This window comes from Chelonia mydas, chromosome 1 (assembly GCF_015237465.2).
Source record: "Chelonia mydas isolate rCheMyd1 chromosome 1, rCheMyd1.pri.v2, whole genome shotgun sequence".
NCBI lineage: Eukaryota > Metazoa > Chordata > Testudines > Cheloniidae > Chelonia > Chelonia mydas.
In genome coordinates this window covers 183,613,760-183,626,123 of record NC_057849.1, presented here as the reverse complement: position 1 = coordinate 183,626,123, position 12,364 = coordinate 183,613,760, and the positions used below count along the sequence as shown (strand labels likewise).

At 43.9% G+C, this 12,364-nt stretch overlaps 1 protein-coding gene across 12 annotated transcripts in view; it reads right to left on the bottom strand.

The window, feature by feature from the left end:
* The window catches only part of DCAF6 (DDB1 and CUL4 associated factor 6), a 158,423-nt gene that overhangs the window by 57,143 nt on the left and 88,916 nt on the right, over nt 1-12,364 (bottom strand). The gene's annotated exons all lie outside the window — the stretch shown is intronic.

Here is a 12,364-nt window from a genome sequence, read left to right as displayed (position 1 = left end):
CATAGCGGACATAGACTACTGATGCAAAAATTAAGCATCTTCTGTGAAAGCTGTTTCCCTTGTCATCTCTAAAAAGAACATAGAGCTTACTTCTGTGACATTCCTAATTCCAGGTGATGCACATAAATTAGTTCAGTATTTGAAATAAAGTAATAACGACTACGCTATTTATTCCTAGAGCCCTGCGCAGATACAAAAATGTGTATCCGCATCCGATCTCCAAAAATTGTCTGCCGACATCCACATCTGCGGATGCGGATATCCTCAGATATCCATGATTTGCAGAGTTCTACTTATCATGACTGGGCTGAGGCTCCGAGGCACACCCCCCCCCCCCGCCGGAGCTGGTTCAGGGAGAGCCGCATGGGCAGCTGTGGGAGTCGTGGACCCTCCACCTGCCCTCGGCTGGGTGGGGAGCCTGGGACACGGCCAGGGGCTGCTTCAGCCCACCCACACCCCCCGCATCCTGGGTAGGTGGAGGATCCACTGCGGCTCCCCATGGCTCGGCTCCACGCTGGTCTGGCTGGGAGGTGGGGCCTCATAGGGGAAAGAAGAGGGGCAAAAGGAAGGGGGGAGGGTCCACCCCTGGGAAGAGTGGATGGGCAAGGCCCACCCCCCATTCCAGCTCTGTGGTAACCTGTGGAGCTGCCCAGGGGCTGCTTAGGCCCCCCACCCAGGGCAGGTGGAGGGTCCGCAGCAGCTCCCCACAGCTGCCTGCTCAGCAGTTATGATGGCCGGGCTTCGGCTCCGAGCTCCCGCTGCCACCCCCGGCTACAGCCGGATCGGGGAGAGTCATGCTGGCAGCTGTGGGGAGACGCAGTGGACTCTCCACCTGCTGTGGAAAATAAAAGTGGCTCAAAAGGCATCTTTGCCCACCAGCATCCCAGTTGTATACATAATTCTATCCTCTCCACAACACCTGTCAGGCTCTTGCCTCATGAAATTGAGCAAAATGTTATACTCCTGTGTCCTATCAATCTACACCTAAACCAGGTCCAGATTTCACCCAACCCAAACAGAACTCTCATTTGCGTGGTCTTCAGTAAAACTATATGGTCTGAAAGTTGCTCTCTCCAGTGAAGAAGCAGTTATCTGTGAAAACACGCCAGGCTCCTGAGGTAGCACTGTGGCTGTTCTGCAGTTTCCTAGTGTCAGACTGGCTAGGGAGAGTACAAGTGTGTTTCAAGTGCTAGTATTAATTCATTCTGACAGTTCATGACCTGCTATTAATTTGTTACTGTTTTAAAACCTAAATAATGAATAACTTGAAGGCAGGTGCTCAGTGTGGTGCAGGCAGCAAGGCAAACATAAGAACACAAGAATGGCCATACTGGGTCAGACCAAAGGTCCATCCAGCCCAGCATTGTGTCTACCAACAGTGGCCAATGCCAGGTGCCCCAGAGGGAGTGAACCTAACAGGTAATGATCAAGTTATCTCTCTCCTGCCATCCATCTGCACCCTCTGACAAACAGAGGCTAGGGACACCATTCTTTACCCATCCTGGCTAACAGCCATTAATGGACTTAACCTCCATGAATTTATCCAATTCTCTTTTAAACCCTATTATAGTTCTAGCTTTTACAACCTCCTCAGGCTAGGAGTTCCACAGGTTGACTGTGTGCTGAGTGGAGAACTTCCTTTTATTTGTTTTAAACCTGCTGCCCATTAATTTCATTTGGTGGCCCCTAATTCTTATATTATGGGAACAAGTAAATAACTTTTCCTTATTCACTTTCTCCACACCACTCATGATTTTATATATCTCTATCATATCCCCCCTTAGTCTCCTCTTTTCCAAGCTGAAAAGTCCTAGTCTCTTTAATCTCTCCTCATATGGGACCCGTTCCAAACCCCTAATCATTTTAGTTGCCCTTCTCTGAACCTTTTCTAAAGCCAGTATATCTTTTTTGAGATGAGACCACATCTGTACACAGTATTCAAGATGTGGGCGTCCCATGGATTTATATAAGGACAGTAAGATATTCTCCGTCTTATTCTCTATCCCTTTTTAATGATTCCTAACATCCTGTTTGCTTTGACTGCCACTGCACACTGCGTGGACGTCTTCAGAGAACTATCCATGATAAGATCTCTTTCCTGATTATTTGTAGCTAAATTAGCCCCCATCATATTGTATGCATAGTTGGGGTTATTTTTTCCAATGTGCATTACTTTACATTTATCCACAGTAAATTTCATTTGCCATTTTGTTGCCCAATCACTTAGTTTTGTGAGATCTTTTTGACGTTCTTCACAGTCTGCTTTGGTCTTAATTATCTTGAGCAGTTTAGTATAGACTGCAAACTTTGCCACCTCACTGTTTACCCCTTTCTCCAGATCATTTATGAATAAGTTGAATAGGATTGATCCTAGGACTGACCCTTGGGAAACACCACTAGTTACCCCTCTCCATTCTGAAAATTTACCATTTATTCCTACTCTTTGTTCCCTGTCTTTTCACCAGTTCTCAATCCATGAAAGGATCTTCCCTTTTATCCCATGAAAACTTAATTTACGTACGAGCCTTTGGAGAGGGACCTTGTCAAAGGCTTTCTGGAAATCTAAGTACACTGTGTCCACTGGATCCCCCTTGTCCACATGTTTGTTGACCCCTTCAAAGAACTCTAATAGATTAGTAAAACATGATTTCCCTTTACAGAAACCATGTTGACTTTTGCCCAACAATTTATGTTCTTCTATGTGTCTGACAATTTTATTCTTTACTATTGTTTCAATTAATTTGCCCGGTACTGACGTTAGACTTACCAGTCTGCAATTGCCAGGATCACCTCTAGAGCCCTTCTTAAATATTGGCGTTACATTAGCTATCTTCCAATCATTGGGTACAGAAGCTGATTTAAAGGACAGGTTACAAATCATAGTTAATAGTTCCGCAATTTCACATTTGAGTTCTTTCAGAACACTTGGGTGAATGCCATCTGGTCCCAGTCACTTGTTACTGTTAAGTTTCTCAATTAATTCCAAAACCTCCTCTAATGACACTTCAATCTGTGACAATTCCTCAGACTTGTCACCTAAAAAGGATGGCTCAGGTTTGGGAATCTCCCTAACATCCTCAGCCATGAAGACTGAAGCAAAGAATTCATTTAGTTTCTCCGCAATGACTTTGTCGTCTTTAAGTGCTCCTTTTGTATCTCGATCGTCCAGGGGCCCCACTGGTTGTTTAGCAGGCTTCCTGCTTCTGATGTACTTAAAAAAAAAACATTTTGTTATTATCTTTTGAGTTTTTGGCTAGCCGTTCTTCAAACTCCTTTTTGGCTTTTCTTATTACATTTTTACTCCTTTCTATTTACCTCACTTGGATTTGACTTCCACTTTTTAAAAGATGCCTTTTTATCTCTCACTGCTTCTTCAAAGGTGCTTACTGTGTGTAAGGTTTCAGAGTAGCAGCCGTATTAGTCTCTAAGGTGCCACAAGTACTGCTGTTCTTTTTGCGGATAGACTAACAAATTTATTTGAGCATAATCTTTCGTGAGCTACAGCCCACTTCATCGGATGCATAGAATGGAACATATACTAAGAAGATACACACACATATATACAGAGAACATGAAAAGGTGGAAGCAGCCATACCAACTGTAAGAGGCTAATTAATTAAGATGAGCTATTATCAGCAGGAGAAAAAAACTTTTGTAGTGATAATCAAGATGGCGCATTTAGACAGCTGACAAGCAGGTGTGAGGATACTTAACATAGAGAAATAGATTCAATATGTGTAATGACCCAGCCACTCCCAGTCTCTATTCAAACCCAAGTTAATGGTATCTAGAATGGTATCAAAAAATAAATGGACACAAATCTGACATCAGGAACCATAACATTCAAAAACTGGTAGGAGAACGCTTCAACCTCTCTGGCCACTCAGTAAAAGATTTAAGGGTGGCAATTTTGCAGCAGAAAAACTTCAAAAACAGACTCCAACAGGAGACTGCTGAGCTTGAATTAATATGCAAACTAGATACCCCACCCCACCCCCATTTTTGTGCACCACCAGGATCCTGAACTGCCAAGATCTCAAGAGAATACATGTCCACTCAGTATTGCATGTCCACTCACAAACAGGAAGTATTGAAAATATATAGCTCTTGCATTCAGGAGGGAAGAGATTTCCCACCTAAATCAAAACAATTTCAGGAGAAGAAACCAGGAGAAGAAACTGGGGAATGCAGGAATAGATGCAAGTTCAAGACATATCCTGGACTAATAATTTCCATTTCCAATGCCCAGCAGGCTAGAATGCTTCAAATCAAGGTGATTTAAATCACCAAGTAGAAAGCCTCAAGTTAAAGAATTGATTTTAATCTACTTTTCCATTTGTACTTCAGTTATTTTCTAAAGAAAGATGTATTCTCACTAAAGACATTAAATTGCGTTGATTTAAATCTAAATAGAGCCTTTAGCTAGATTCGGTACATCTTTTTGTTACCTAGCAGGGTGCACTATAACTTTATAAATTTATTTAAGCAATCATATAGCTTAATATTTTCAGATTCTTATTAATTGTACATTTTTAGTATGTTAGAAAATGGTGAATGATATATTGCTTATGTCATAGATAACTTACTCTTCGCTCATGATTTGTGTCAAGCTGCATTAGGATGGTAACTGGAATTTAATTAAACCCACAAAATTAAAGCATATAAAATTTATTGTTATTAAACAAAACAAGCCCTCAAACACAGTACATGACCTATTGTGCCATCTTTATAAAGCTCAACTCAAAAGACAGATGTTTCCCCCCCCAATTCTATCTTTACTTAGAAAAGCAGCCTTTAACTCAAAGTTTTCGATAGGAGTCAGCATATTTATTTTTTATTTTAAATGTTTTAAAAGATTATAGTAAATTTAGGTCTTAATATATTTTGTATTAAAATTCAGTTTTCATTTTAAACAGATTTATAAAAACACATATCACAGAATCATAGAATATCAGGGTTGGAAGGGACCTCAGGAGATCATCTAGTCCAACCCCCTGCTCAAAGCAGGACCAATCCCAAATTTTTGCCCCAGATCCCTAAATGGCCCCCTCAAGGATTGAACTCACAATCCTGGGTTTAGCAGGCCAATGCTCAAACCACTGAGCTATCCCTCCCCCCTTCAACAAGAAAAATGTATTAATATTTAAACAACAAACAAATTTAAATCAGGTGTTGAGAGCTGCTAAGCGCACCCATAAGGAGATAAGGGACAGACTTAACATCTTTAAAGAGAGAGGGTATTTTAGCATACTGGGATACCAGTCAGGTTGTTTGCTTGAATGTGTTGAGCTTGTATTAGTGGAAGGAATTATTTGCAAGCCTCTTGGACTGCTTTCAGTTCAAATAGGTTTATGTGCATCCTGGACTCCCAAGAAGTCCACATTGTTGGGATAATTTGCAGATGATACTAAACTGGGAGGAGTGGTAGATACGCTGGAGGGGAGGGATAGGATACAGAAGGACCTAGACAAATTGGAGGATTGGGCCAAAAGAAATCTGATGAGGTTCAATAAGGATAAGTGCAGGGTCCTGCACTTAGGATGGAAGAATCCAATGCACCGCTACAGACTAGGGACCGAATGGCTAGGCAGCAGTTCTGCGGAAAAGGACCTAGGGGTGACAGTGGACGAGAAGCTGGATATGAGTCAGCAGTGTGCCCTTGTTGCCAAGAAGGCCAATGGCATTTTGGGATGTATAAGTAGGGGCATAGCCAGCAGATCGAGGGACGTGATCGTTCCCCTCTATTCGACACTGGTGAGGCCTCATCTGGAGTACTGTGTCCAGTTTTGGGCCCCACACTACAAGAAGGATGTGGATAAATTGGAAAGAGTCCAGCGAAGGGCAACAAAAATGATTAGGGGTCTAGAGCACATGACTTATGAGGAGAGGCTGAGGGAGCTGGGATTGTTTAGTCTGCAGAAGAGAAGAATGAGGGGGGATTTGATAGCTGCTTTCAACTACCTGAAAGGGGGTTCCAAAGAGGATGGCTCTAGACTGTTCTCAATGGTAGCAGATGACAGAACGAGGAGTAATGGTCTCAAGTTGCAATGGGGGAGGTTTAGATTGGATATTAGGAAAAACTTTTTCACTAAGAGGGTGGTGAAACACTGGAATGCGTTACCTAGGGAGGTGGTAGAATCTCCTTCCTTAGAGGTTTTTAAGGTCAGGCTTGACAAAGCCCTGGCTGGGATGATTTAACTGGGACTTGGTCCTGCTTTGAGCAGGGGGTTGGACTAGATGACCTTCTGGGGTCCCTTCCAACCCTGATATTCTATGATTCTATGATCTATGATTCTATGATAGGGCACCCATCTTGACAGGCATACAGCACAACTAAAGAAGCATGTGTGATTGAAGTTTTCTCAGGTGGAGGGGGAATGAAAAGGGCTCCCACATACATATGGTCTCTGTTCTCCTACCAAGTTAGAGGATCTCTCACCCTGGGAAGGAGGGAGACTAACATTTACATGTTTTCCCTAGTTGGTCCCAAAGAGTCAGAAACGAGGCCTATAGGCAACAGAGGTACAGTCTTGCAAAGGGCATCACATAAGTGCAGGATGCCATGTGACATAAGAGGATGAGGCATTAACAAACCAATGTTTGTGGGCTCTGTTTGAGCTGAGTAGCAAGATTCTTTATGGACTGAAATGTGTCCTCAGGGAGTTATGCTTTGATGCTGAAAGAGTCCAAAGTTGCTCCAATAAACTACAATCTGTGTAAGAACTAAAACAGACTTTTCTGTGTTGACACAGAGTCCCAGTGATGCTAGTGAACAGGGATGAAGTTGTTCTTGATACCTCCTGATAAGATTTCTATGTCAATAGACCAGGGGTCCCCAACACAGTGCCCGCTGGGGCATTTTTGTGCGCCCACAGGACACCCAGCCACCGAAATGTGTTGCCGTTTCCCGGCGGCATTTTGGCGGCGGCGCTTCTTGCCACTGCCGCTTCTCGGCAGCAGCATTTCAGTGGCGGGGTGTCCGGCACCTGCCACAGTCTTCTGGGAATAGCAAGAAAGGTTGGGGACCGCTGCAATAGACAATTGCCTAGGCAGGGAAAGACTGATGATCCGTAGCATCAAAAGTGCGCTGCTACAACTGACACTACCTTTGGTGCTGTTGCTAAGTCAGAGGGGAGCACCCTATATGTATAATGGTCCAGACCTACAATGAACCTTAGGAAACTCCCGTGAGAGGGGTAAGAAAATATTTTGAGTAAATCCCTTCCACTGATGTTGAGCGGGTATTGGCTCCATGTCTCCCTGGTGGAGGAGAAAGTTTACCTCTTGAATAAGTATCTTCTTGTGAGAGTGGCCTCTGAAGAGGGATGGGGAAGGGGAATTCTATGACAAAACTGGAATGAATGAATGTCAAGAATCCATTTGTCCGTTACCATCCACCATGCATGGGAAAAGCAAATTAAGCAGCCACCAAAATGGGTATCACAGTTCTCAGATGAAGCAGGTGGCAACTGGGTTGGTTCTCAGCTCTCGAAGATTTCCATCAAAAGACTTTCTTAACAGGAGGCAGTGATTGGAAGGAGATGGAGCATTATGCTTGGTCTTCTGGGTCCTGTTTTTAAATGTGACTGTTCATATCCCATCTTCCTCTGATGGTAAAGGGGTTGTGGTGCTGGCCTGTGGTTGTATGCTTGTGGTCTATGAAATTCTCTCTCCAGTGCTGGAGTATATGTCTCCAGGGAGCAGAAGGTTGCCCTTCAGTCCTTCATACAGTGTGATGTCTTGTCATATTTTCACTGAATAGTTATCATCAAAGTTACCACCTGTCCTCCATTGTAGACTGAACTTCCCTGGGAAATCTCAAAGAATGAAGTCAGGATTCTTGACACAATGATAGCCATCGCCATTGATTGTGAGGCTGTGTCAGTTGAATTTACTGTGGCATGGAGAGAATGCAACCAACTTACCCTCCTCAATAAGAGCTTGAAAAAGTGCTCTACCCCCTGTGGGAGACTGTCGATTAATTGCTGCAATTCACCAAATTTACAAAGTCACATTTACAAATTAATGCCTAGTAATTAGCAATCCAGAACTGCAGGCTGGTTGAGATAAAGACCTGTCTCCCAAGGCATTCCAAATATCTAGCCTCCCTGGCAGAGGACGTAGAGTATGATTGATGTTACCTGCTCCTTTCAGTGGTAGCTTGTAACAACTAAAGAATTTGGGACAGGATGTAGAAATAAAAACTCCGTGCCCTTGTCTGATACAAAGTATCTTAATTAAACACACAAAATAGCATATAACATTTATTGTTATTAAACAAAACAAGCCCTTAAACACAGTACATGACCTCTTAGGAGTGGAGCACATTACTGGCATATGCCAGACAGCTTTGTTGGGCTCCAACATGGACTTCATTAATACCTTATTTGGCCCAACACTCTAAGATACCCAGGGGCTTGTGAGGTATCTCTTCCAGCGGGACCTAGAGTGTGTCGGCAACCTCCTTAAGTCCTGAAACTGCCTGTAGTCATCAGGTGGAGAAGGCGAGTCTGGAACAACTGCCTCAACAGGAGCTGAAGATATTTCTGTTGAGACCAACAGTAAAGCTGGATCCAGCTCTTCTCCCTCCTCTTTCACGGGCTCCTGAGGAAGTTCAAGCTCCTCTCGGAGAGAAAGATGTTGTAACTTTCGATGGGCCCATACTGATTCGGTGTAGCATTTGTACGAATCCCATGGCCCCCAATAAGACCGAGAGGGGAATCAAATATCGGTGCAATCTTGTGAGATTCTGAGAGTGCCAAAGAAATTCTGAATCTTCTGACTGGCTAACATTCTGTCTCTGAGGGTCCCTCAGTGACATCCAGCTCCCCTGAGGAGAAAAAGGTAGATGCTACTTCAAACAGCAGTGCCGTCAGAACCGTGGATGCTGACCTCCCACAGCTAGTGGACAGGATAGGAATGAGCTTCTCCTTTCATACCATCCCTGGACTGATGGAGTCAGGATCAACTTAGTAAAGATTGCATCCAATAAAATGGGAAACTCAGGATTTGGAAGAATGATAATGCCCTCTGGGGTCATATATCTGTCTCCACTTGCGGAGGGTTGAGGGACTGTTCTCCCTATGCATCGTCTGAGCTGGTGTAGATAGACCTGTCCATGCTGATGCCTCTTTGTTGGGACATAGCAGTGGATTTCTCTCTAGGTTTCTGAGAGTGTTTCCTACCTTCACGATGAGCCTGAGGAGGCCTTGGCTTTATTCCTGTCCACCTGTATCAGAGGTCATACTACTAGGAGGCAGGCTCCTAAGCATCTATTCCCATTGTACGGGGGTTCTGCTGGCCGAGGTCAGACTGAGGCCTCATTGCATGATCCACCAGATGTTTTCTAAGTCTATACTCCTGTACATGGAGGATCCAGCTGGAAAAGATCAACTAATACTGGACTTCAAAGCTGTGGGACATTCTCCAAGGCAGCAGAAGCACTTCAGATAGTCATTGCTGATCAGGAAAGCCCTGATGCAGGAACTACCATTCCTTAAGCCTGGAAATTTGGGCATAATAGTCACTCTATATGAGGGAAAGTTGGGGAGGAACCCCTGAATCTTAACTAGCTAGATACCATAAAAGCCACCACTAAAAATGATCTAATAAGAAATATCTTTACAATATTTACAGGAAAAACACTGAAGAGGAACTTCATGGACAGAGAAGGGTTTCATCTCAGGCCATGCAGTGGCAGAAAGGAACTGGGGAGGGCGCTGGTCGACATCACCCCTTATGACATTGGTTAAAGCATGAGGAAAAGGTACAGGTGAGAACTAACAGACTCTGCTAGTAAAAATCTTCTGCCTCAGGCATATGGTGTGCCTCTGTGATCACACTGGAATACACATAGGTACCACCATTCGAAGGAAGATAGTTGGGCCCTATTGTGAATCTGAGGTACATCCTGTGGCCCAGATAGATGTGATATGAAAGTACATATCCTGCAAGTCAAGAGACATGAATCAGTCTTGAATGTGGAGAGATGGGATGATGGAGACAAGCATTACCATCCTCAACCTGAGATGGCATATGTATTTGTTGAGACTCCTTAGATATAGGATAGGACAAAGACCTCCTTTCTTCTTTGGGATTGGGAAATACCAGGCGTAGAAGCCCTTCCCTTGTATTCCTTTGAACCTTCTCTACAGCTCCTAGATGAGGAAATGAGGCCACTTCTGATTTCAACAAGCTTTTGAGAGAAGGGTCCATGAAGAAGAATAGGGAAGATGGACAGTAGACCCTATACAACAGATCCCACTCTAGGTCTGTACAGCTGTGTCTAGACATCAATAATTGGTCAAGATGCATCAATATGATCACACTGGTCAAAGACAGATGTTATCAAAGGAGTTCTGAAGAATTCAGAAGATTTGTAGTAACATTTAGATGAAGCTAAGAACTAGGGGATCACTCACCAAGATTCCATCTTGCTGCTACATGCAGTAAGAGGGAACTGTGGGAGGATCAAAACCTCTCCACTCTTGATTTCCTCGCATGGGAGCATGAGACGACACAGGGCACATGCACAACCTCAATGGATACTTAAAAATCTCCAGTCTCATATGTACGCACACCTACAGTGGAATCCACACCAATGTTCTCTCTAAACTTTTTTTCTACTGAGTGGGCTACAAACTCCACTAAGCACTACATTTTTGTCCTTGGGCAAGCTTTCTCCACCACCACTTTTTTTTTTTTTTTTTTTTTTTAAAAACCACCGTGAGGCATGTGTACAGGTAGGGTTGGGGACGGAAAGCGTGTGCAGGAGATGCTGTCCTAAAGTGTCCTCCCCAGTCTCTCACACAGGTCCCTGTCCCCAGAATTTTCTCCACAGCAGTCGTCTTAGGAGCCTGGCCAGGAGTCTGTGGCATCAGACCACACCTCCTCCAGGCCAGGGTTTCAGACCTCCCCCGCCAGTTGTTCTCACAAAGGGGCTCTGGCCACAGTTCACCTCTCAGCAGCAGCAGTCACATTCCTTGTACTGAACTGCCAGGTGGGCAAGTGGTGGGGGGGAGGGGGGGTGTCCTCTGCTGACCTGATTAGCCATCGCAGAGCTCAGCCAGGTTGCTCACCTGGGGTCCTGCACAAGGGACACCCCAACCGTGTCCCCGATACTAGAAGCACTTCCATCATCTTTTCCTCCCTCCTCCCATCAGTGAAAAGGCACAGCTGCATGCACTGTCACAGTGGGAGGGGTAACGAGCAGAGCAGGTTCTTACAGGACCACACCACACCCCTGCTGGGGCCCCAGAGAAGAAACATAGCAGCATGTTTTCTGACCTGTGCTGTATATACAAGATTGTTGCATGGCTGTGTAGCTTACAAGAAATGTTGATCCACACTGACACATACTCAAAAAGTAATAGTAATACATACATCAACCTCCAGATGGGAATTTCAAAAGCAGAGTCCTTGCCTAACTTTTTGTACATTGAAGTCAATAGGAATTTTATCATTGACATTAATGTGAGTAAAGCTAGGCTAGCACTCGGTATTTCTGAAAATCCCACACTTCATCTCTGAATTAGTATCAATATTTATTCACCCAGAACATAAATGTTAGCTTTGGCTTTGTCTGTCAATGTTTGTCTTTTGGGTCAATAAATCTTGATGTTCAGTCCATCAGAGGAATAATGGAAAGCATTCTCTTTTCAAAAGCACAACAGCCAACAAGATTTTTGCCTTTGCCCTGGCTTTCCCTGTCAGGAGTAGCTATTGAGTTCTTGCCACAGGGCAGAGACCACTGCTCTTGTGGTTACCATTGTCTTCCCTGTTCTACTGGCCTTTTTCCACATGCAAGGAGGCAGCCACTGGTGTCAGCAGCAACACCAGAATGTGTACACAGTCCCCCAGGGTCTGGGGTCTCCAACTTCCAACCCATCTGAAAATTGTTTCTGGAAAAGAGTTTCCAATGCTAGCAACTATGCTCAATTCAATATCTACATATTCTAACTAGAGCACTAGCCACAGCCATAGTTAATATTGTCAGAGTGTTTCCATTCTATGATCTTGCTTTCAGTAGTGTATAGCTTTCTAAACATTTATCTTTCACAATGAACATTCTAGGCTCAGTCACTGCCCAAAGAGTGATCTTTTTTAAAAAGGAAAAACTGAAAAGAAATGCTATTCCACTTACAAAAGTGTCAAAACTGGGGGGAGAGAAGGTCAGGGGTAAAGAGGGATAGAAAGTTGAAATTTGGCAGGTAAATAGTTTCTTCAGGAAGAAAGGTGTCTGTGTTCTTGTAAAAATAGTTTTTGATTTGGCTGAATTAAGAGTTCCATAATTTACCTGAGTTAGGAGTTCGGGCTTGTGAACTAGTTAAATGCTGGAACTTGTTAAAAATATTTCAACACTCTA